Here is a 24,587-nt window from a genome sequence, read left to right on the forward strand (position 1 = left end):
TGATTCAGACACATCCCTTCATTCTGACCAGGGTTTTTGCATTGGAAGATGACTTTTGCTCTCTTAGTTCCTCAATAGCTGCCTACATCTTATCCAGGGATCATTTCTGCATGGACATTTTAGGTTCTCAGCAAGTGGAAGATCCCCTACATTCCTGTATTGTAAGATGAACTCTGTACCTGCTCTTCTGTAAAGTGAGATTGAGAAAAGAGTGTATGGTTACGGTTAATAACAGGTTCTATTTGGGTTCGGAATCCTTGTGCAAGATGATTAATGGTATTGGGAACCTGCAATATTTTCAAGAATATGCAGGGGAAATATAAGTTTGAAAACAGAAATCCAGGTAAGATTTGAAGCCCAGAAAGGCATTAGGCCTTTGAGTGGGATACTTAGCTTTGAATTATATTCTGCACAGATATCTCAGATGAATCGATATACAATTGCCTTGTACCTTGGATGATTGAATGTCAAAGAGAACATCCAGTCAAAAAGTGATAGTCAGTACGATTAAGACGAAAGTCGGTAGGTTTAGAAAGAAGAGTGAGTATAAGAGTGGGACCAAAAGTTCTTTAGCAATAGGCTTTCGGGTAGACAGTGAATGTAAATGTCAGCACATGTGAAGAGTCAGTCACAATAATGAACTGGGATAATATGTAGGGAAGCAGAAATCAATAGAGACATTAGGAAATCAGGCAAAGTATAAATTGTGTGGTAGGATTAGACATTTTCAACAGGATTGAGGTTGAATATATAATCTTAGGAAGAAACAAATATGTATTCACCAATAGTATTGACATTAGAGAGCATTAGGCAACCTGGACATGGATGTTTTTAGTAACGCATGCTCACTTTCACTTAGGCTTTGGTACAATCATAAGTGTGACATTTTCATAATGTGTCCAGAATATTACTGTGATAAAATGTATATGTAGATCAGGTGACATGAGTATTTCTGCCAACATTTCTGGGAGCTACATTTTGAAGATGAATAAATTAGTATTGGGGATACAAATAGATGTACCCTGTGTCTATAAATATAGAAATAATGCATGAATAGACCATACTGTGAATAAATAATAAAAGTGGTTCAAACTTTAAATAATGGATTGAATTGATATCAGAAAATATACAGGGAATCTTATATTGATATACAATCATTCATTCCAATCAGTTACACATATAATGGTAAAATTAGGGTTATGGTATATCATGAAGAATGTGTGAGTTTTGCTTCAAAATGATTATGAAAACCAAAATGAATGTGTTTGGAAATAAGTGTCATGAAAAGACCATTCAGGAAACTAGGAGTAATACATGTGTTCTGAAGCAGGAAATGATTGAAAATGAATCAAATGCGTATAAATTTGTGAACTTGTGGATGAAATATATATCCTATGATGTGAATAAACTGAAGAAATTGTAATGTACCAGTGTTGAACAAAATGAACTTCAAAATACACATCATGTCCGATAGATTTCTACTTGCATTGATGTTAAACTGTGTCAGTCACTGTAGAAATATTAGGATTGTATGCACCATTCACTTAAGTTAGTTTTCAGTACTAGAAAACAAATATGTATTTCAGGTGGATGAATATTTCTGAGAATAATCTTGTGAAAAGTTGATTATAAATCCACATACATGAACATAAATGAATTTAGGGAGTGTATATAAGACACATATATTTCATATTTTGAAAAATCTGAAGAGTGTATATATATACAAAACACACACACACAGACAATAAAAAGTAGCAATATATATGCCAAACAAAATTCATCATGAAATATATATCATCCATAGATGCAAAAATATTTATGTTACTGAACATGGATTTATGTAAAATGTTGTTCTACTAGGAAGCTCACCCATAGATTGAATTTTGAGTTCCAACAGCGTTTATGGGGAGTGATCTCTTCTCACAATTTGTATCTGCCAAGTCAGCCTCCTCACAAGAATGTACGTGTGATTCCAAGTAGGATTCTATATGTGCAGATAAAAATACATGTGTTGAATAAGCTACAGAGAAATGGAGACAGGAATTCACATATTTGTTAACTTTAAAAACACATGGAGAACGATTTCAATTAAAAATTAACTAGATTTATAACACCTACCCTATATCATGCAAAAGGCAAGTCCAAATATACACCATGCCTCCTCTGAACTGCTTGTATTTCTATTCTGTTTGGGTTATTTTTCTCCATCATATTAGGATTAGTAGTCAGAGTGTAGTAGGGTATGGGTTAGTGTCAGTTGTCCCGGCCGGCCGCACACATCAATGTGGGCAAGGAACCTAGTTGGGGAGGAATGAAGGGACAAGAGACACGAGAGATTACAGAAAGACTGGAGTTCTGATCATGCTGCAAACTTTTATTGTTCTCACATGGGAATTTATATGTTGTGGATGGGAAAGCTCTCTTATCGGCAGTTGCTGGATGTCTTCAGAAAGTTTGATAACCTCAGGATGTTGCAGGAAGGCAGATGGCTGCAGGATGTCTCAGGGAGATAGATGGCTGCGGGATGTCTCCCAGGCAGGATATCTCCCAGGGGGCTGTTTCTTTTCAGTGTCAGGCTATTCTTTGAAGGAGAACTTCTTTCTAGCCCCTGACCTCTCTTTCCTATATAAAATATTTGACCATAACTTACCGGCCAATGTTTTAGGGGGTGATAGAGGCTCTGTTTCTCTAGCAGGCCTTAGAATATCTCCTGATTCGAGAGAGCATGTTTACTAGGAGATTTCATGGTGGCCTTGGCATGTTTTGGGAGGAGACGGCTTTGAGGGGGAAGCAGGCTGACCACCATGCACCAGAGCGTGTCACTAAGAGGTCTTCTGTTTTGGGATCCGTGGATACATCCTCCTGCAGTCCATCCTGCACCCTCCGTTATTATGGCCTAACGTCCTCACTCCATGGGTGCATCCTCCCCCAAGTGGAGGGGCCCATGGAGGACGAACCCTTATGGCAATGGCAGAAGATGGTTGGTCAGAGCTGTTACTTATAGTTTAATGTAAGAAAGAGAGATCTGTGGGGATGTAAACTTAAGAAATAAGCCTGTGAGAAGGGTAGAACATCCTTTTAAATGTTGGCAGCATGGTCTTCCATCTCCACGCGATGATAGTGGACCTGTATGGGCTTAGAGGCCAAAATATTAATCTGTTCTATAATAAATTGTACAAGCCTGTTTATAATGCAGGGTCCTATGGACACCATTAAAAGTAAACCCAACAAAGGGCCTAATAGGGGAAGAAGGTAGGGTAGAAATCATTAAACCCAGTCCAGAGGGGATTTTCAAAAAGTTCCCTTCATCTCTTTTCTAGATCTTCTTGAAGCTGCTTAATTTTAGTGCGTACTATGGCTGATTTATTGGCATTAAAGCAGCATCGTTCCCCTAAGGCCAAGCAAATACCTCCCTGGTTAGCTGTCAGTAAATCTAAGCCTTCTCTGTTTTGAAGGAACACTTCTGCCAGGGAGTCTACTAGGTCCTGCAAATCTTTAATGGTTCCTGATAGAGTTTTTACATCATTTATAAGTTGTTGAGACAGGCGACGCTAAGAGTGTATAGCCATGCCTAAGCCAGCTGTACCTGTGGCCACAGTAGCTGTTATTCCAAGGCTGGCAACGAGTGGTAAGGCCTGTATTGCCCGCCTGTGTCTTTTGACTGAGGTGTCTAGACTAGGAATGCATAGAGTTTCGTCTCCTGGGACAATAGTTATATCAGGGAGTAATAAGGCAAGAACACAGCCAACGGTCCAATTCGATGGAAGCCTCGGGAAGGCCGAGTTTCCTCCACACATAAAAACTGTGCCATTGGAGGGACAAAGAGATGGGGTGGATGAGGAATAGTTTTGTACTGTGAGCAATTTGCAAAGGAAGTAACTCCAACATCAATATCATAGGTATTATTTTGCATCGCGCCTAAAAGACATATTGTAAAAGTGCCTATAGACTGTACTTTTAAATGAAATCTGGGTTGGCATGTATTATCATCGTCTATGATAGAATTAATAGGAACTGCCATAGGCATGATTGCCCCTGTTGTCATGGAGAGCCAGCAATCACCAGCAAAGTTGGGGTTGGAATTATTAAGCAAGGAGAAGGTAGTTCCCAAAATATCTAATGTATTGTTATCTAAATCTGGGAGCTGGCATTTTGGCTATATTAAGGGATGATATGTGAGCTCAGGGATTTGGGGTTTCAAAAGTTTGATTATCTGAGGATGCTTGACAGCATAAGGGAATCCTCCACCATCAGTGACCCCTGTAGGTGCCTTAATGGGGCAGCAGGAGGGTTTACCAACAGGGCCTTGGCACCCAGCTGACTGTAGCTTGGTGTATTTGCCTTCTCCTCCCCGGTCAAAAAGAACGGGGGTATAATGAATAGTGGTCCCTCCTGCTGCATGAGTTTTAGTTAGGGAGGCTTCAAAAAATTGTTCTCCCTGCTTGTTAACACAAATTGAGGCCAACGCATAACAAGTGGCATGCATCGCTTGGGTATGCGTTCAAGTTGCAGAACAATTTTGGAGAGCTTTACTTGTACTAGGGGGAATAATCGTTGGCTTGTTAACACATACCAATTTAGGCTGATGAACTCCTCTGAGTTTATGGTCAACCTCGGCCCGGAGGTAAGCCACCTTAGTCACGCAGTCAGCAGTCTGGGTCAAACTAGTGGGAGCCTGAGTCCAAGATCCTCCCTTGCGTTCACAGGGAGGGCCAAAAAGGTACTCCATGATGTTGGAAGGTGGAGGGCCAACGCCTCCGTGTACAATCCTGTTCAGCAGAAGTGCCTTAAGTAGGATCTTCACACAGATTGTTGGCTGCATCTGAAAAAGAGGAAAACTTGTCCTCAGGGGGAGGGCCTCCATCCCCGTGTTGAGGTAAGTCATTAACCTGTTTAACCAGGCGTTCTGGTAACCATCTTGGGGCTGCTTGCTCTTCGTCCAAAACACAAGCTGAGCCTCTTCCACAGATGAGGACAGGACCTGGGCGTTTCCATTTATTTGTAAGGGGATTGTGCCACATAACAGGTGGGCGAACAGAATTGGACGAGGATTGCCTGTGTCAGTCTGCAGCCGAATGGCCTTCATTGTCTAGGGAAAGAAAAATAAGGGCAAATAATGCATGATTAAGGCGATGCCTGTGAGTGGTAAATACAAGTGCAGAAGCATTAATGCGGGTTAGCCAAGTCTTTAGGTAAGGTGGGCACGTTCCACAATGCCTGAGGCTTGTATGGAATTCCAGTAGTATGCCAAATTTGCGAGGTAGCACAAAACTGTTTAAATTTGGCACTGGTATATGCAGGACAATTATCTTTTTTTAATATGTATTGGTTTACCCATTACAGAAAACGCTGAAACAAGATGAGAAAGGACATCTTTGATAGCCTCTCCAGAATGTGGTGATGCGAAAATAAGGCTACTGAAGGTATCTACAGAAACGTGTACATATTTGGTTTTTCCAAATTCAGAAAAATGAGTAACATCCATTTGCCAAAACTGATTGGACAGTAATCTTCGGGGGTTAACTCCCAAGTGTTGAATGGGGAGGGAGACAGGGCAACCAGGGCATGCTTTTACTATTTCTCGTGCCTGTTGCCTGGTAATTTTACATAGTTATTGAAGGTTCTGGGAATTTAGATGGTGAAGATTGTGTAACTCCGTGGCCTTTTGAGTGCAGCCAACAAAAATTGGAAAGATGAACGAGTTGCTGCATCAGCTTTGGCATTACCTTGTGTTAGAGGGCTGGGAAGATCAGAGTGTGCCCTGCTGTGTCCTAAGAAAAATGGGTGTTGTCTGGCCTGAATTAGCTGCTGAAGCTGGTGAAACCGATGGGTGACATTGGAAGAAGCCTTAATGGTGGGTGAAATCTCAAGCAGGCGCACAGAATGAGCAATGTAGGCACTGTATGTATAAATATTAACAGGATTATCAAAAAATGTTTTAAAAACTTGTGTTATTGCAAACAATTCCACAAACTGTGCTGAATGATAGACAATATCTAAGGTGTTAGGCTGGTTATTGACAACAAAGACTGCTCGGCCATTACTGGAACTGTCTGTAAAGACAGTAAGGGCTTGAGGAATGGGAGCCTTTTGAGTAATTTTGGCAAAAATAAATGGATGTAAGTGGACAAAATGTAAAAGGGGGTCATTGGGTAGGTGGTTATCAATTGTTCCCAAAAAGCCTGATAAGGCAATACGCCATTCATCCTCCGTCTGTAGTAAAAATTGGATTTGGTCTTTAGTATATGAAATTAAAATATTATCATGGTCTTTGCCAAAATGTTGTCGAGATAGCAAACGACTTTTAAAAATAATAGAAGCTACCTGAGCAAGAAAAACAGTAATAACCTTGGAGAATGTGGTGGGTAAATGGACCCAAAGCAAAGGCAGCCTTTATTTCTAAAATGTGTATTTCGTTGCCAAAATATTCCTGTGGGTGTATGAGGAGTGTGTAAAATAACCAGAACCAGAGGAAGGTTATAAGAATGTTCTGTAAAAAACTGTTTGGCAATGGCTTCTGTGACTTGGTTTAATGCCTGTCATGCCTCGGGAGTAAGTTTTTGAGGGGAGGAGGGGTGGGAATCACCTCTCAAAATATCATTAAGGGACAAAAGTACACAAGGTGGTAATTTTAAATATGTTTTTAGCCATTGAATATTCCCCAGGAATTTTTGAAAATCATTAAGGTTGTAAAGATGGTCCACCCATAGTGGTATCTTAGGAATTTGGATCTGATTATCTTGAAGTTTAAGGCCCAAATAGGTATAACAGTCCTGTGTTTTAACCTTATAAGGAGCTATCTGTTGTCCCAAGGAAGTGAGGATTTTGTAAATGTCCAAGTAACAATTATTAAGGTCATGGTTATTAGGTGCAGCAATTAACAAATCATCCATATAATGTAAAATATAAATTTGTGGCCATAGCTCTCTCACAGGGTCTACTGCTTGAGCAACGTATTTTTGGCAAAGACTAGGGCTGTTGGCCATACCTTGGGGAAGAACCTTCCATTGAAATCTCTGCATAGAGCCCTGAAAATTAATGCGAGGGAGACTAAAGGCAAAATAGGGTCTATCCGCAGGATGTAAAGGAATGGTAAAAAAACAATCTTTTAACTCAATCATCATTTTACAATAGTTTTTGGGAATAGCCACTGGTGTGGGAATGCCTGGCTGTAGTGCTCTTATTGGGCACATAGCTTTATTAATGGCAAACAAATATTGTAAAAGGCACCACTTGCCTGATTTTTACTTGACAACAAAAATTGGAGTATTCGATGTTGAGGTTGAGGGCTCTACATGGCCGGCTGCCAGCTGTTCCTGCACTAACATGGAGGCAGCCTCCATATTTTCTTGGGTAAGTGGCCATTGATTCACTCACACAAGAGTCTGAGTTTCCCAAATAATTTTATCTCCATGGGGTACAGGAGAGTCAGAGACCGACACTAAAAATCCGAATACCCAAGTCCATATGTATTTGTTTTTTGTATGGGTTTTATTGGCTCAACCAGTCCTTGTCTCAGTCTCCCAAGGCCTGTACCAGGGACAAAATTTATATGAAGCATTTGATGAGTTACCATGGAATTGGGACTGGCATGAATAACTTCCATTTGACTCAAAATATCTTGGGCCCATAGGTTAACAGGGAGGTCAGGAACAACGAAAAGAGTGACAATTCCCTTATTACCCTCTTTATAAGTCCAGCTGAGAGCCGTAGAGCTGACCAGAGGATTTTTTGACTGTCCTATCCCTTTAAGGTCTCCCAAAAATAAGGGCACACATATGAGATTGAGGGGGACCCATAATTCCAGTGGGTATTATCTGGGGTCCTTGCATTGAGTCCAATATAGTATCGGTGGTGGCACAGAGGTCCAATCCTGCGCTGCCTGGAGTGGCTAGTTGGAGGGAGGCAATTGTGGAGAAGAATTTTGAGGTAGGTTGGGAGTTTGGGAGGGAACAAATCTTATTGCCCCTGGGTTTGTCCTGGGGGATGTCATGGCCCGGGGCTGGCCCCGCAGGGAGTTTCCCAAGAAGCAGGAAAAAATAGGCTGTCTGAGGGCATTTGTCTTAGATCTACACTCACTGGCCCAGTGATGACCTTTACCACATCTAGGGCAAAGGATAGCTTGGGGCGGTATAGCCCCAGTTGAAGGAGACGCTATTCCTAGGCTTTTTTTGCCTGTCGGACACTTGCGTGCAAAATGGCTAGGTTGTTTACAAGTAAAGCAAGTACGTGAGCCAGGATTGTGAAAGGTCTTGGTATAGGTGGCACCTAGGGCAAGACCCATGGCATGGGCTGCACCTACCCCTGCATAGAGTCTAATAAAGTCAGAAAGTTTCCCTTTATCCTTATGTGGTTGAAGAACATCCTGACATGCCGGGTTGGCGTTTTCAAAGGCAAGATGTTTTACAAAAGCGCTTTTGCTTTCGCTTGGTCCAAGCAAGCATTCCACAGCTAGGTTAAGCCGGGGAACAAAGTCGCTATAAGGCTCGTCGGGCCCTTGTCAAATTTTTGCCAGGGAAGTGGTAGCTGAGGCTTTTGAGGGAGGTGTCTCCAAGCATGTAAGCCAGCCATCTGAATCTGCATCAAAAGTCCAGCAGGGAAATGTGCCTGTTTAGTTTTATTGTCAAAAGGCTCATTGCCCACTAGCTTAACATAAGTCCTGGATTTAGAGAAGGCCTTAGTTAAAATTTTTTGAGCAGTTTCCTGACAGTGCTCTTTGAAATCTGCATTCCATAACAGGAAGTCTCTGGCACTGAGGGTAGCTTGGTCTAAAAATTTCCAATCTTTGGGAGTAAGTCATTGTGTGCTGAGGCTTTCTAATAAAGCCAACGTGTAGGGTGCAATGGGGCCATATTGAGCACAAGCCTTTTTAAGTTTTTCAGGAAAATGCAGGCTTAATTTTTTGTAGACTCTGGGTTCCTGCCTGCCTAGGGCTGAACTCCTCATCCTCTGAGTCCTGATCTCCTTAATCCATTTCCCCTCTTCCTCCTCTTTATCCTCCTCTAATTCTTTGACCTCAGCCTGGGCAGGCTTATCTATCAGACTGGTGGTGACTGGGAAGGCGAGCACAGGTCAATGGAGTGGCTTCGCCTTTGTATTAGACCACTGTAGGCCAGTTGCTTTGACTCCATACCTAAGGCTAATGAAGAGAGCTCAGAGTGAAGGGATCTTAATTCTTTTAAAGGTTGGATCTGTTCCTGTGTATGTTGAAAGGATGCTCACAAAGGAGCCAGTTTAGGCAAGGGAAGTGGGGAGAAAATATCAGGGAGGGGGGGCATTTGTTCCCTGAAGGGCCAGAGCACAAAAGGCAGGAGGGATATAGGAGGGAGGTGGATGTGTAAGTCCTATAAGCTGTGGCAGGGTCTTGAGAGGTGGAGGGTCTTCTGAATGGTAGCGAGCTGCTTCCTTCTCCAAGGTAGCCTCCTCTACAGGGGTCAATGAGTCTCCGGTATTTAAAACTGGATAAAGGCAGTTGGTAATCATTGGAGCCTTATTCATTAGGGTGGTATTTTGAGGGGGACCAGGAAGGTTCCCACGGTCCTGGGGAGCCTGAGAAGGGTCTATGTCTATACTAACTGATGGGCATGCCGAGGGGATATGAGAAGTATTTGCATAGTCTCTTTCCCAACCTTGACAACTTTTAAGGTACCATTGTCAAAGGGTGAACTTTTAAGAATTCTATTAATTAAGTTCCAGTAAGAAAAGGTGGGAACAGGCACTTTTTCTGGGCTAAAGGATTCATAATAATCTTTTAAACAGTCTCCTACTCTAAGCCATCTTTTACCATCAATGGTCCTTTCAAGAGGAAACCATGGACACTGCTCTCTTATGTGTGAAAAGAAAAAAAATTTAAGTCTTTTTTCTTAATACGCGCCCCCATGTCTGGAAGGACTCCTTGTAGCCTGACAAAAACAAATCATGTGATGAAACTGCTTGCCCCATGTTGGGTCAATCACCGTGTGTCATCCCCACCCTCCTCCTGGATCTGTCTCTCGGTGGTGTCTTCTGCGGTTATTGCAAGCTCCGCCTAACCAAATCTTCCAGGAGGACGGGGTCCCCCTCAATCAAAAGCTAGAGCCCCAGTCAGTGGGCACCAGATGTCCCGGCCGGCAGGACACATCAACGTGGGCAGCGAACCTAGATAGGGAGGAATGAAGGGACAAGAGACACGAGAGATTACAGCAAGACAGGAGTTCTGATCAAGCTGCAAACTTTTATTGTTCACACAGGGGTATTTGTATGCTGGATGTGGGAAATCTCTCTTATCGGCACTTCCTAAATGTCTTCACAAGGTGAGATAACCTCAGGAAGTTTCAGAAAGACAGATGGGCACAGGATGTCTCAGGGAGACAGATGGCTACAGGATGTCTCCCAGACAGGATGTCTCCTGGTGGCTGTTTCTTGTAAGTGTCAGGCTATTCTTTGAAGGAGAATTCCTTCTACCTCTGACAGTCAGGGATTCAGTATTTCGAATAGAAAATTGGAAAATGAATCCAATGTGTATGCAAATATATGCTACCCAAAAGTCTTCCCACTCTCATTCAGAACAATGCCTTGACATTACCTTCACCCCAAGTAAGACACAATAAGAGGAGAAGAGTTAGAAAATCTGTGAATACACATCTGGAATGGAAAATGCTCAGTAGTTAACAACCTTGGAGGTGGTAGAGGTGTTTCGAAAAGTAAGGTACATGGTAAAAACTCCACAAACATGAAGCTCTCTTGGCCTAAAGACTTCTTGAGAAACTGCCTCTGAGGTTGGGCACTTGAAATATATGTTGTTGTCAGGAGTTTTAACTTCCTTTGTAGTGAGACCATCAAATCTGGGTCTGCTTCTGTGTGTCCTGGAGCACATGGTTTCTTTTTTTCCAATAAACATGAGGCAGCAGGGCTGAATTCTCTCTTTGTAGGTAATTTGTTGCCATTTGGGGGCAAAGTGTCTCCCAGTGTGGACTTTGAAGCCATTTGGTCTTCCTCTACTTTTCATGGTGTTTCTTGCAGCTACACTGGGAGTTTGGTATTTGCTTCATGAAATACGAGGAGGTCAACTAGGACAGAGTGCTGGAGGGAGTTCTGTCACGTGTGTTGGTTAAGGGTCTGCAGGAGAGTGCACCAACCAGGCTTCTATCCCACATAGCTTGCCCCCTTGACAATACAAATCTGATTCTAAACATTGCCCTGAAACCTCTCCGTATAACAAGATGCCTTTACATACAAGGGTATGGGGGCTGCACCATGTCAGTCACAAACCATTTGGAAGCCAATGGCAGATCCACATGACCCCATCACAGATGTTTTAACAAACACCTACACTCCACTGCTCTAGGCCGAATACTCATCAGGCTCCAAATTACTGGCATCTCTGTTCTACACGAATTTCATGAAACCCAGTCAATCAAGGCACTGTCTGGTACACTCATGATCATCTATAAGACATCCAAAGGTTCTCCACTGACACCTGTTCATGAGAATTTCAAAAATTTAATGGTATTTATCTAGCCTTTTTTCAAGGATGAAGTTTGAGGCACTGTGGGGTTTAATTCATTCAGGAACCATTAAATGGAGAGGAAGCTCATTTCAATGAAATCTCTGGAGAATTCTAACAGGCAATGCTTCCCAACGAAAGGCTAAAAGGTCACATTAAGCCAGGCGTTTGAGGTCTACAATGTGTGATCCTTTTGTGTTTTGACTTGCAACTATGGCTGCCAATTCTTTAAGAATAAAATCATGTGATATCCTTCCTGAGATTCCCAGTGCTCTGTGGAAAGCCACCCTGGGCCTTCATCTCAGTTTCCAAGGGCGACTGTCATGTGTGGCCTCCTAAAATCCCATCACAATACATGGCAATACTTCTTTGAGGTCAGTTCCATAACTCAGTCTCTAAGGGGAATCACACCAGTGTTCAAGCCCAGGTGGCCTCAGTCATCTCTTCCAACGGCCACAAAAATGACCACAATTAAAACCAAAACACTCCCACATGGCCCTCATGTTCTTCCATATAGACACTAATCATAACCTCAGGCTGTAGGTTTCCATGAGGGCCAAAGCCAAAGACAGTATCCAAAATAAGGTCCCTTTCTCCCATTTGCCTAAAGTTAGTGTGGCAGGGACACCCTTCCTGTGAACCAGGAGTGATCTAAGAGGCCTGCCCTTAATACTGCTCTGATTCTCCATTTTGTGGCCTAATGACTGTGGGGTTTAGATTCCTTATGTTAATTGGGGTCATGAGAAAACCCAAGCACCTATGGCCTAGCCTCTGTAGTGATTTGAAGAACTCATTTGACCCAAAGGATCACTATTCTCAAAGATGGAGGTCAGGAACCTTACAGAAGAAGGTGAGAGACTTCATCCACAATGACTGCTCTTTTGGCTATTTTGGTTTTGGATGCACACATGGGATTTTTTTAGATCCATTAGGTGCTGAGAATCTAAGCCACATCCTCACACAGGACCAAGAAGCTGATTCAGACACATCCCTTTCCAAAGCAATTAAGCCAAGAGCCAAAGGTGATGCCCATTCACTTCCATTTGAAAACTCTTCAGTCTTCACAAAGGGGTGGCCTGAGGCAAAGACCTTCCTGACATTCAGGGCAATAATACAATAGGTAAGCAAAAGGCCCAAAGCAGGGTTTCTCCACTGGGACTTTCCTGGTCACACTGATATCTGAGTTTTCTGAGATGCTCACCATTGCCTTCAGCTATCCAGTACATGGCCATGTCACAGAGCTTAAAGGTGGTACATATCTTGGACACAAAACCATGAGCCTATTCTGGAGTTTGGCCAAAATTCAGAAAGAAAATAGGAACTTAGGAAGATATTAGGAGTGGCCGATCCATATGGCAAGCCGCAGACCATTCATAAATAGGACAGGATGAATGCTGGTAAGATTTCTACTAGATAGGACATATGTATTGATGCACTCTCTATTCTAATGTCTACAACCACGGACACAGTGGGATACACAGACATAGAAACACTCACCTTGTCAAAAGACTTACTAGAAACATTTCACACCAAACCAAACAAAACGACTTTCCTACCTATTCTCAGAACATGAGACAATATGACAAACCCACACCCACACCCACACCCACACCCACACAGACCCCCAAGTAGGTCTGTGAAAATATGGAGTGACCTTTGACTGGTGGGCCATAACATATTCCCCCATAATGGGCTGTCCTGTCTCAGATCTGGTCTCCGTGTCCAACTCTGTGAAGCTGTTAGGAGCCAGCGGTGAGCCAGTACCTTCTTTCTCAGGAAAGGCCCCTCCTCAGACCTTCCTGGCATTAGGCTATCCTCACATCAGTAGGTACCAAGAAAGACTGTCTCTGTCCTTGGAAAATCCAAACAAGTTTGAACACTGGGACATGAACTGGGACTAGCTCTGGGTGCCTGACTTCCCGTATCCCAAGTTCAGAGTGTTCCTTCATCAAGGAAGTGAGGTGAGGTCACTTCCTTCAGGAACTAAATGAGGTCACTGCCTTGACAACAACTTTGTCCTAAAAGTTGCTTCTAAGAGTCCCATGAGATGGAGATGCACCTACTCGCTCTGACATTTTCACAAGTTAGAATGGTATATCAACCATAGGCACCCGGGAACGGCTCTCCACACAGGCCTGGTTTGGTCCATCTTCTCTACATTAAGATGAAAGAGGCTGATTCAGACACATCCCTTCATCTTGACCAGGTTGTTTACCATGGAAGTTGACTTTTCCTCCCTCAGGTCCTTCATAGCTGCCTACATCTTCTCCATGGATCATTTCTGCATGGACCTTTGAGGTTCTCAGCAGGTGGAAGTTTCCCTACACTCCTGTATTGTAAGGCCAACTCTGTCCCTGCTTTTCTATAAAGTTAGATTGAGGGAACAGTGTATGGTTTGGGTAATAACAGGTTCGATTTTGTTAGGAATCATTCTGAGCGATGAATAATTTTATTGGGAACCTGCGATATTTATTAAATTATATTGGTAAAATATATGTATGAAAACAGAAATCTAGGATTTGAAGCCCAGAAGGGCATTGGGCCCATGATTGGGATACGTAGTGTTGAATTAGGTTCTGCACTGATGTCTCAGATAAATCCATTTACAATGGCATAGGACCTTGTACATTGGATGATTGAATGAGGAAGAGAACATCCACTCAAAAAGGGATAGTCGGTAGGATTAGGTAGATAGTCGGTAGGTTTAGGAAGAAGAGTGAGTACAGGATTTGGACGGAAATTTCTTTAGCAATAGGGTTTCAGTTAGAGAGTGAATGTAAATGTCAGCACATATGAAAATTCAGTCACAATGATGAACTTTGAAAAATATGTAGAAAAGCAGAAAATAATAGAGACTTTAAAAAATCTGGCAAAGTATAAAGTGAGTGATAGGATTAGACATTTTGTACACTGTTGAGTTTGAATATATAATCTTAAGAAGAAACAAATATGCAGTGACCATTAGGATTGACATTTGAGAGCATTAGGAAACCTGGACATGGATGCTTTTAGTAATCCATGTTCACTTTCCTTTTAGGCTTTGGTACAATCATAAGTGTGACCTTTGCATTTTTGTCCAGAATATTACTGTCATAGAATGTATATGTGGATCAGGTGACATGAGCATTTCTTCAAGCATTTCTGGGAGTAAGGTTTTCAAGAGCTATAAATTAGTATTGGGGGTACAAAGAGGTGTACCCTGTGTCCAAGAATATAGACATAATGCATGAATAGACCATATTTTGAATAAATAATTTAACTGTTCCCACTTTAAATAATGCATTGAATTAATATATGAAATATTATAAGAAATCTTGTATTGATATAATATCATTCATTTCAACCAGTAATACATCTAAATGTAATATTAGGGTTATGGATTATCATGAAAGGTGTGTGAGTATTGCTTCAAAAGTGATGCTAGAAATCGAAAATAATGTGTTTGGAAAGAAGTCTCATAAAAAGACCAGTCAAGAAACATGGAGGAATACATGTGATCTGAAGAAGAAAATGATTGAATGTGAAACAAATGCCTATAAACTTGCGAACTTGTGGATGAAATATATATCCCATGATGTGAATAAATTGAAGAAATAGTAATGTACCAGTGTTGAATAAAACGAACATCCAAATACACATCATGTCCCATAGGAATCTACTTGAATTGATGTTAAACTAGGTCAGCTACTGTAGAAATATTAGGATTTGTATGCACCATTCACTAAAGTTAGTTTTCAGTACTAAGAAACAAATATGTATATCAGGAGAATGAATATTTTGAGAATACTCTTGAGAAAATTTGATTATAAATCCACATACTTGAATATGAATGAGTTAAGGGAGTTTATAATAAGACACATATTTCATATTTTGAAAAATCTGGAGAATATATATATATATATATATATATATATATATATATATATATATATATATATATACACACATACACACGCACAAACACACACGGACAATAAAAATACCATAATATATGCTATAGGAAATTCACCATGAAATTTATATCATCCAGAGATCCAAAAATATTTATTTTATTTAACATGGATTTATGTATAATGTTGTTCAACTAGGAAGCTCACGCATAGGTTGAATTTTTAGTTCTAAAGCGCTTAGGAGGAGTGATCTCTTAAAATTTGTATCTGCAAGTCAGCCACTTCACTAGAATGTACGTGTGGTATCAGGTAAGATTCTATAATTGCATGTAAAAATACATGTGCTGAATAGGCTACAGAGACAGGGAAACAGAAATTCACATATTTGTTAACTTTAAAACACATGGAGAAATATTTTAACAAATAATTGACTAGATTTATAACTCCTACCCTAAATAATGCAAAAGGCAATTCCACTATACACCATGCCTTCTCTGAACTGCTTGCATTTCTATTTTTTTGGTTTATTTTTCTCCACCTTATTAGGATTAGTTGTCAGAGTCTAGTAGGGTAGGTGTTAGTGTGAGGTATTCAGTATTTTGAAAGGAAAATTGGAAAATGAATCCAATGTGTATGTAAATATGTGATACACAAAAATCTTCCCACTCTCATCCAGAACAATGCCTTGACATTACAATCGCCCAGAGTAAGACACAATTAGAAGAGAAGAGTTAGAAAATCTGTGAATAAATATCTGGAATGGAATATGCTCAGGAGTTCACAACCTTGGAGGAGGTAGAGGAGATTCCAAAAGTAAGGGACAGTGTAATCATTCCAAAAACATGGAGCTCTGCTGGCCTAAAGACTTCTTGAGAAACTGCCTCTGAGGTTGGGCACTTGGAATATATGTTGTTGTCGGGAGCTTCAGCTTCGTTTGTAGTGAGACCATCAAATCAGGGTCTTCATCTATGTGACCTGAAGGACATGGTTTCTTATTTTCCACTGAACATGAGTCAGCAGTGCTGAATACTCTCTTTGTAGGTAAACTGTGGACACAGGGGGCTAAGTGTATCCACATGGGCCTGTGAAGCTATTTGGTCATTCTCCACTTTTCGTGTTGTTTCTTGGTGCTGCACTGGGATTTTGGTATTTTTTTCACGAAATACAAAGAATTCAACTGTTACTCTGTGCGTGAGGGAGTTCTGTCACGTGTGGTGGGTCAGGGTCTGCAGGAGAATGCACCAAACAGACTTATATCCCACATAGTTGCCCCCTTGACCATAGCAACCTGATTCTTAATATTTCCTAAAACCTCTGCATATAACAAGATGCCTTTACATTGAAGGGACTGCTGGCTGCACCATATCAGTCACAAGCAATTTGGAAGCCAAAGGCAGATCCACATGACCACACCGCAGATGTTTTATCACACCCCTGCCCACCACTGCTCTAGGCCCACTCCTCAGGAGGCTCCAACTTCCTGGCATCTCTGTTCTGCACAATTTTTATGAAAACCAGTCAATCAAGGCACTGACTGTTATTCTCATGATCAGCCACAAGATATTCAAAGAATCTCCAGTGCCAACTTGTCACGGGAATTTTAAAAATTTCATGATATATTGACCTAGCCATTTTTCAAGGATGAAGTTGGAGGCATTCTGGAACTATTAAATGGTGAGGAAGCTCATTTCAATGAAATATCTGGAGATGTCTCACAGGAAAGACTTCCCAAAGAGTGGCCAAAAGGTCACATGAATCCTTGAAAATTGAGGTCTACAATGTGAGGTCCATGTGTGTTTTGACTCTCAACAATGGTTGCCAAGTTTTTCAGAATAAAATCATGTGATATCCTGGCTGAGATTTCCAGTGCTCTGTGAATAGCTACCCTGGGCCTAGATCTCAGTTTCCAAGGGCGACTATCGTGCGTGGCCTCCTAAAATTCCAACACTATTCATGGCAATACTTCTCTGAGTTCAGTACGAGAACTCAGTCTTTATGCGGAATCCCACCAAAGTTCAAGCCAAGGTGGACCATGTCATCTCTACTAACCGCCACAAAAATGACTACAATTAAAACCAAAACACTCCCACATGGCCCTCATTTTCTTCCATACAGACACTCATCATAACCTCTGGCTGGAGGTTTCCGTGAGGGGTGCAGCCCAAGACAGTGTCCAAAATAAGCTCCCTTGCCCCTCATTTGCCTAAAGTCAGGGTGGCCTGGACACCCTTCCTGTGAACTAAGAGTGATCAAATAGGCCTGCCGTTTATTTTGCTCTGCTTCTTAAATTTGAGGCCTACTGATGGTGGGATTTAGATTCTTCATGTGAATTGGAGTCATGAGAAAACCCAGTCACCTATGCGCTAGAATCTGCAGGGCTTTGAAGAACTTATTTGACCCAAAGGAGCCCTATTCTCACTTGATGGAGGTCAGGAACCTTACTAAGGAAGGAGAGAGACTTCATCCACAATGATTGCTCTTTTGGACATTTTGCTTTTGGATGCATACATGGGATCTCTCTTTAGTTACATCAGGTTCAGAGAATCTAAGCCACAGAATTACACAAGGTCAAGGGGCAACAGAACAATAGGTAAGGAAAAGGCCCAAAGCATGGTTTCTCCACTGAGTCTTTACTGGTCACACTGATATCTGAGTTTTCTGAGATGCTCGCCATGCCCTTCATTTAACCAATACATAGCCGTGTCACAGAGCTTGGAGGTGGTACATATCTTGGACACAAAACCATGAGCCTATTCTGGAGAGTGGCCAGAATTCAGGAAGCAAACAGTAACTTAGGAAGATAGCAGGTGTTGCCGATCCATAAGGCAAGACGCAGTCCATTCATAAATTGGGAAGGTTGAATGCTGGGAAGCTTTCTACTAGACAAGACTCATCCATTGATGCATTCTCTTTGCTAATGTCTACAACCACGGACACAGTGAGATACACAGGCATAGAAACACTCGCCTTTTCATACGACTTTCTGGACACACTTTACTTCAAACCAAACAAACCGACTTTCGGACATATTCTCAGAGCATGAGAAAAAAACCACAAACCCACACCCACAGCCAGATAAGCACCTCCTTCCTCCAAGTAGGTTTGTGACTATCTGGAGTGTTCTCTGACTGATAGGCCATACTATGTTCCCCCAAAATAGCCTCTCCTATCTCACCAGCAGTGAGCCACTACCTTCTTTGTCAGGAAAGGCCCCTCTTCAGATCTTTCCTGTCATTTGTCCATCCTCACATCAGTAAATACCAAGAAAGACTGACTCTGTCCTTGTTAAATCAAACAAGTGAGACCACTAGGCCTGGGACTGAGACAGGCTCTAGATGCCTGGCTTCCTGGATCCCAAGTTCAGAAAGTGCCATCACCAAAAAAGTGAGGTGAGGTAACTTCTTTCAGGAACTGAATGAGGTTACTGCCTTGGCAACAAGTTTGTCCTAACACATGCATCCAAGGTTCCCATGACATGTAGGCTGACCGTATTTCTGTGACACTTTCACAAGTTAGAATGGTATATCAACCATAGGCACCCGGGAACAGCTCTCCACACAGGCCTCATTTGGTCCATCTTATCTACATTAAGAAGAGAGGCTGATTCAGACAAAAGCCTTCATCCTGACCAGGTTGTTTGCCATGGAAGATGACTTTTGATCTCTCAGGACCTTCATACCTGCCTACATCTTCTCCAGGGATCAATTCTGAATGGACCTTTGAGGTTCTCAGCAGGTGGACAATCCCCTACTTTCCTGTACTGTAAGACCAACTCTGTCCCTGCTCTTTTATAAAGGTAGATTGAGGGAACAGTTTATGGTTAGGGTTAATTACATGTTTGTTTTGGGTTAGGAACCATTTTGCTGGATGAATAATGGTATTGGGAATCTGTGATATATATAAGAATATAGAGTTGAAAAATATGTATGAAAACATAAATTTAGTAAGATTTAAAGTCCATATTGGCATTGGGCCTTTGATTGGGATACTTAGCTTTGAATTACGTTCTGCAGTGATGTCTCAGATAAATCGATAATCAATGACATAGGACCTTGTACCTTGGATGATAGATTGTAGAAAAGAACATCCACTCAAACAGGGATAGTCCTTAGGATTAGGAAGATAGTCAGTAGGTTTTGCAAGAAGTGTGAGTACAGGATATGGACCAAAAGTTCTTTATCAATAGGGTTTCGGTAATAGAATGAATGTCAATGTCAGCACATGTGAAGAGTCAGTCACATAGGTAAACTGGGGAAAATATGTAGGAAAGGAAACATCAATGGAGACAGTAGGAAACCAGGCAAAGTATAAAGTGAGTGATAGGATTAGACATTTTAACAGGGTTGATATTCACTATATAATCTTCAAAGAAACAAATATGTAGTCACCAATAGGATGGACATTTGAGAGAATTAGGCAACCTAGACATCAATGTTTTTAGTAATCCATGCTCCCATTCAATTTAGGCTTTTGTACAAACATATGTGTGATCTTTGCATTTTGTATCCAAAATAGTACTGTGATAAAATGTATATGTAGATCAGGTGACATAAGTATTTTTTCCACCATTTCAGGGAGCAATATTTTGAAGATGTATAAATTAGTATTGCGGGTACAAAGAGGTGTACCCTGTGTCTATGAATATAGAGATAATGCATGAATAGATGATACTGTGGATAAATAATATAACTGAATCCACTTTAAATAATGGATTGAGTTGATATCTTAAAATATATAAGAAATCTTATATTGATACACAGTCATTCATTCCTATCAGTTATACATCTAATGGTAATATTAGGGTTATGGTTTGTCATTAAGGGTGTGTGAGTTTTGCTTCAAAAGTAATTATGGAAATCGAAAATAATGTGTTTGTAAAGAAGTCTCATGAAGAGACTAGTTAAGAAACATGGAGGAATACATGTGTTCTGAAGCAGGAAGTAATTGAAAGTGAAACAAATTGATATAAATTAGCGAACTTGTGGATGAAATATATATCCTATGATGTGCATAAACTGAAGAAATAGTAATGTACCAGTGTTGAAAAAAAAATGAACATCAAAATACATGTCATGTCCCATAGGAATCTACTTTCATTGATCTTAAACTTGGTCAGTAACTGTAGAAATATTAGGATTTGTATGCGTCATTCACTGAAGTTAGTTTTCAGTACTAGGAAACAAATAAGTATTTCAGGTGGATGAATATTTCTGAGAATAATCTTGTGAAAAGTTGATAATAAATCCACATACATGAACATGAATAAATTTAGGGAGTGTATAATAAGACACATATATTTCATTTTTTCAAAAATCTGGAGAGTGTATATATATATATATATATATATATATATATATATATACACACACACACACACACACTCACACAGACATTAAAAAGTAGCAATATATATGCCAATCAAAATTTATCATGAAATATATATAATCCACACATCCCAAAATATACTTTTTACTGAACATGGATTTATATATAATTTTGTTCAGCTAGGAAGGTCACCAATAGTTTGAATTTTCAGTTCCAACAGCATTAAGAGGAGTGATCTCTTTTCACAATTTGCATCTGCCAAGTCAGCAACCTGTCAAGTATGTACATGTGATACCAGGTAGGATTCTATATGTGCATATAAAAACACATGTGCTGAATAGGCCACAGAGAAAGGGAGAGAGGAATTCACATATTTGTTAACTTTAAAAACACATGGAGAACTGTTTTAATTAAAAATTGACTAGATTTATAATTCCTACCCTATATAATGCAAAAGGCAAGTCCAATTATACAACATGACTCCTCTGAACTGCTTGTATTTCTATTCTGTTTTGGTTATTATTCTCCATCATGTTAGGATTAGTAGTCAGAGTCTAGTGGGGTATGTGTTAGTGTCCAAAATAAGCTCTCTTACCCCTAATTTGCCTAAAGTCATGGGGGCCTGGACACCCTGCATTTGAAGCAGGAGTGATAAAATAGGACTGCAGTTAATACTGCTCTGCTTCTCCATTTTGAAGCCTACTGCCTGTCAGGTATAGATTCTTTATGTGATTTGGAATAATGAGAAAACCCAAGCACTTCTTTAGGGCTTTGAAGATTTCATTTGACCCAAAGGATCCCTATTCTCACTTGATGTAGGTCAGGAACCTAACAAAGGAAGGCAAGACACTTCATCTACCATTACGGATCTTTTTGCCATTTTGGTTTGGATGCACACATGGGATCTTTCTTTAGATCCATCAGGTGCTGAGAATCTAAGCCACAACCTCACACAGGTCCAAGAGGCTGATTAAGACACATCCCTTTCCAAAGAAATTAAGCAAAGAGCCACAGGAGATGGCCATTCATTTTCATTTGAAAACTGTTTTCTTCAGGCTTCACAAAGAGGTGGCCTGAGGCAAAGACCTTCCTGACATTCAGGGCAACAGAAACATAGGTAAGAGAATGGCCCAAAGCAGGGTTTCTCCACTGAGAATTTCCTGGTCACACTGATATCTGAGTTTTCTGAGATGTTCCCATTCCTTACCGCTATCCAGTACATTGGCATGTCACAGAGCTTGGAGGTGGTACATATCTTGGACACAAAACCATGAGCCTATTCTGCAGAGTGGCCAGAATTCAGGAAGAAAACAGAAACTTAGAAGATAGTAGGTGTTGTCCATCCATAAGGCAAGCTGCAGTTCATTCATAAATTGGGCAGGATGAATGCTGGGAAGCTTTCTACTAGACAGGACATATCCATTGATGCATTCTCTTTTCTAATGTCTACAACCACGGACACAGTGGGATACACAGATATAGAATCACTCACCTTGTCAAAAAACTTACTAGAAACAGTCTATTCCAAACCAAACAAACTGTCTTTCCTACCTATTCTCAGAATATTAGACAAACCACAAACTGACACTCACACTCACAAAGGCATCTCCTTCCCGCAAGTATGTCTCTGACTATCTGGAGTGTCCTCTGTCTGTTGGGCCATATTATGTTCCAATGAAATGTCCTGTCATGTCCCAGATCTGTCTCCTTTGCCAACTCTGTGAAGTTCTCAGGAGCCAGCGGTGAGCCACTACCTGCTTTCTCAGGAAAGGCCCCTCTTCAGATCTGTCCTGGCATTTGGCAATCCTCACATCAGTAGATACCAAGAAATACTGACTCTGTCCTTGGTACATCCAAACAAGTGAGCCCACTGGGATTGGGACTGGGACTGGCTCTGGGAGCCTGGCATCTTGGATTCCAAGTTCAGAGAGTTACATCACCAAGGAAGTGAGGTAGGTCACTTTCTTCAGGAACTGCATGAGGTCACTACCTTGGCAATCACTTTGATTTAACATTTGCTTCCAAGGGTCCCATGAGATAGAGGCTGCCCCTACTTTCGGTGACAATTTCACAAGATAGAATGGTATATCAAACATAGGCGCCTGGGAACATCTCCCCACACACGCCTGGTTTGGTCCATCTTCTCTACATTTAGAATAGAGAGACTGATTCAGACACATCCCTTCATCCTGACAAGGGGGTTTGCCATGCAAGATGACTTTTGCTCTCTCAACTCCTTCATAGCTGCCTACATCTTCTCCAGGGATCATTTCTGCATGGACCTTTGAGGATCTCAGCAGGTTTAAGAACCCCTACATTCCTGTATTGTAAAAGCAACTCTGTCCCTGCTCTTCTGTAAAGTTTGATTGAGGGAAGAGTGTATGGTTACGGTTAATAAAAGTTCGATTTGAATCATTCTGCGGGATGAATAATGGTAATGGGAACCTGTAATATTTACAAGAATGTAAAGTGAAATATAAGAATGAAAACAGTAATCTAGGTAAGATTTGAAGCCCAGAAGGGCATTGGGCCCTTGATTGGGATACTTAGCTTTGAATTATGTTCTGCAGAAATGTCTCAGATAAATCGATGTTCAATGGCATAGGACTTTGTACCTTGAATGATGGAATGTCAAAGAGAACTTCTAGACAAAAAGGGATAGTCGGTATTATTAGAAAGATAGTCGGTAGGTTTAGAACGAAGAGTGAGTATAGCATTTGGACCAAAAGTTCTTTAGCAATAGGGCTTCTGGTAGAGATTGAATGTAAATGTGAGCACATGTGAAGAGTCAGTCACAGTGATAATCTGGGGAAAATATGTAGGAAAGCAGATATCAATAGAGACATTAGGAAATCAGGCAAATGATAAAGTGAGTGATAAGATTAGACATTTTCAAGGGGCTTGAGGTTGAATATATAATCTTAGGAAGAAACAAATATGTAGTCAAGAATAGGATTCACATTTGAGAGCATTAGGCAACCTGGACATGGATGTTTTTAGTAATCCATCTTCACTTTCCATTTAGGTTTGGTAAAATCATAAGTGTCACCTTTGCTGTTTGTGTCCAGAATATTACTGTGATAAAATGTATATGTAAATCAGGTGACATGTGCATTTCTTCCACCATTTCTGGGAGCAATATTTTGAAGACGTATAAATTAGTATTGGGGGTACAAAGAGGTGTACCCTGTGTCTATGAATATAGAGATAATGCATGAAAAGACCATACTGTGAATAAATAATATAACTGGTTCCACTTTAAATAATGGATTTAATTGATTTCTGAAACTAAGTAAGAAATCTTATATTGATATACAATCATTCATTCCAGCTAGTTGTACATCTAATGGTAATATTAGGGTTTGGTTTATCATACGGGTGTGTGAGTTTTGCTTCAAATGTGATAATGGAAATCGACAATAATGTGTTTGGAAAGAAGTCTCATGAAAAGAGCAGTCAAGAAACATAAGAAATACATGTGTTCTGAAGCAGGAAGTGACTGAAAGTGAAACAAATGCGTATAAATTAGCAAACTTGTGGATGAAATATATATCCTATGATGTGCATAAACTGAAGAAATAGTAATGTTCCAGTGTTGAATAAAAATGAATGTCAAAATACACATCATGTCCCATAGGAATCTGCTAGCCTTGATATTAAACTGGGTCAGTTACTATAGAAATATTAGATTTTTTTTTTTGGTGTTATAATAGAATTTATTTTACCACTAGCATGCCACAGAATGTTGAGGAAAGAGCAATGGATTTTTAGTTATTGCACTAATAATCTAACATTTAATGACTCTTTTGGATAGTCTAGAAATTACATAAGGCTATGTTACATAATTTTTTTTAAATTTAACATTCATAAAAGCTTGGAGTTTTGCT

Source organism: Callospermophilus lateralis, unplaced genomic scaffold (assembly GCF_048772815.1).
Source record: "Callospermophilus lateralis isolate mCalLat2 unplaced genomic scaffold, mCalLat2.hap1 Scaffold_72, whole genome shotgun sequence".
NCBI lineage: Eukaryota > Metazoa > Chordata > Mammalia > Rodentia > Sciuridae > Callospermophilus > Callospermophilus lateralis.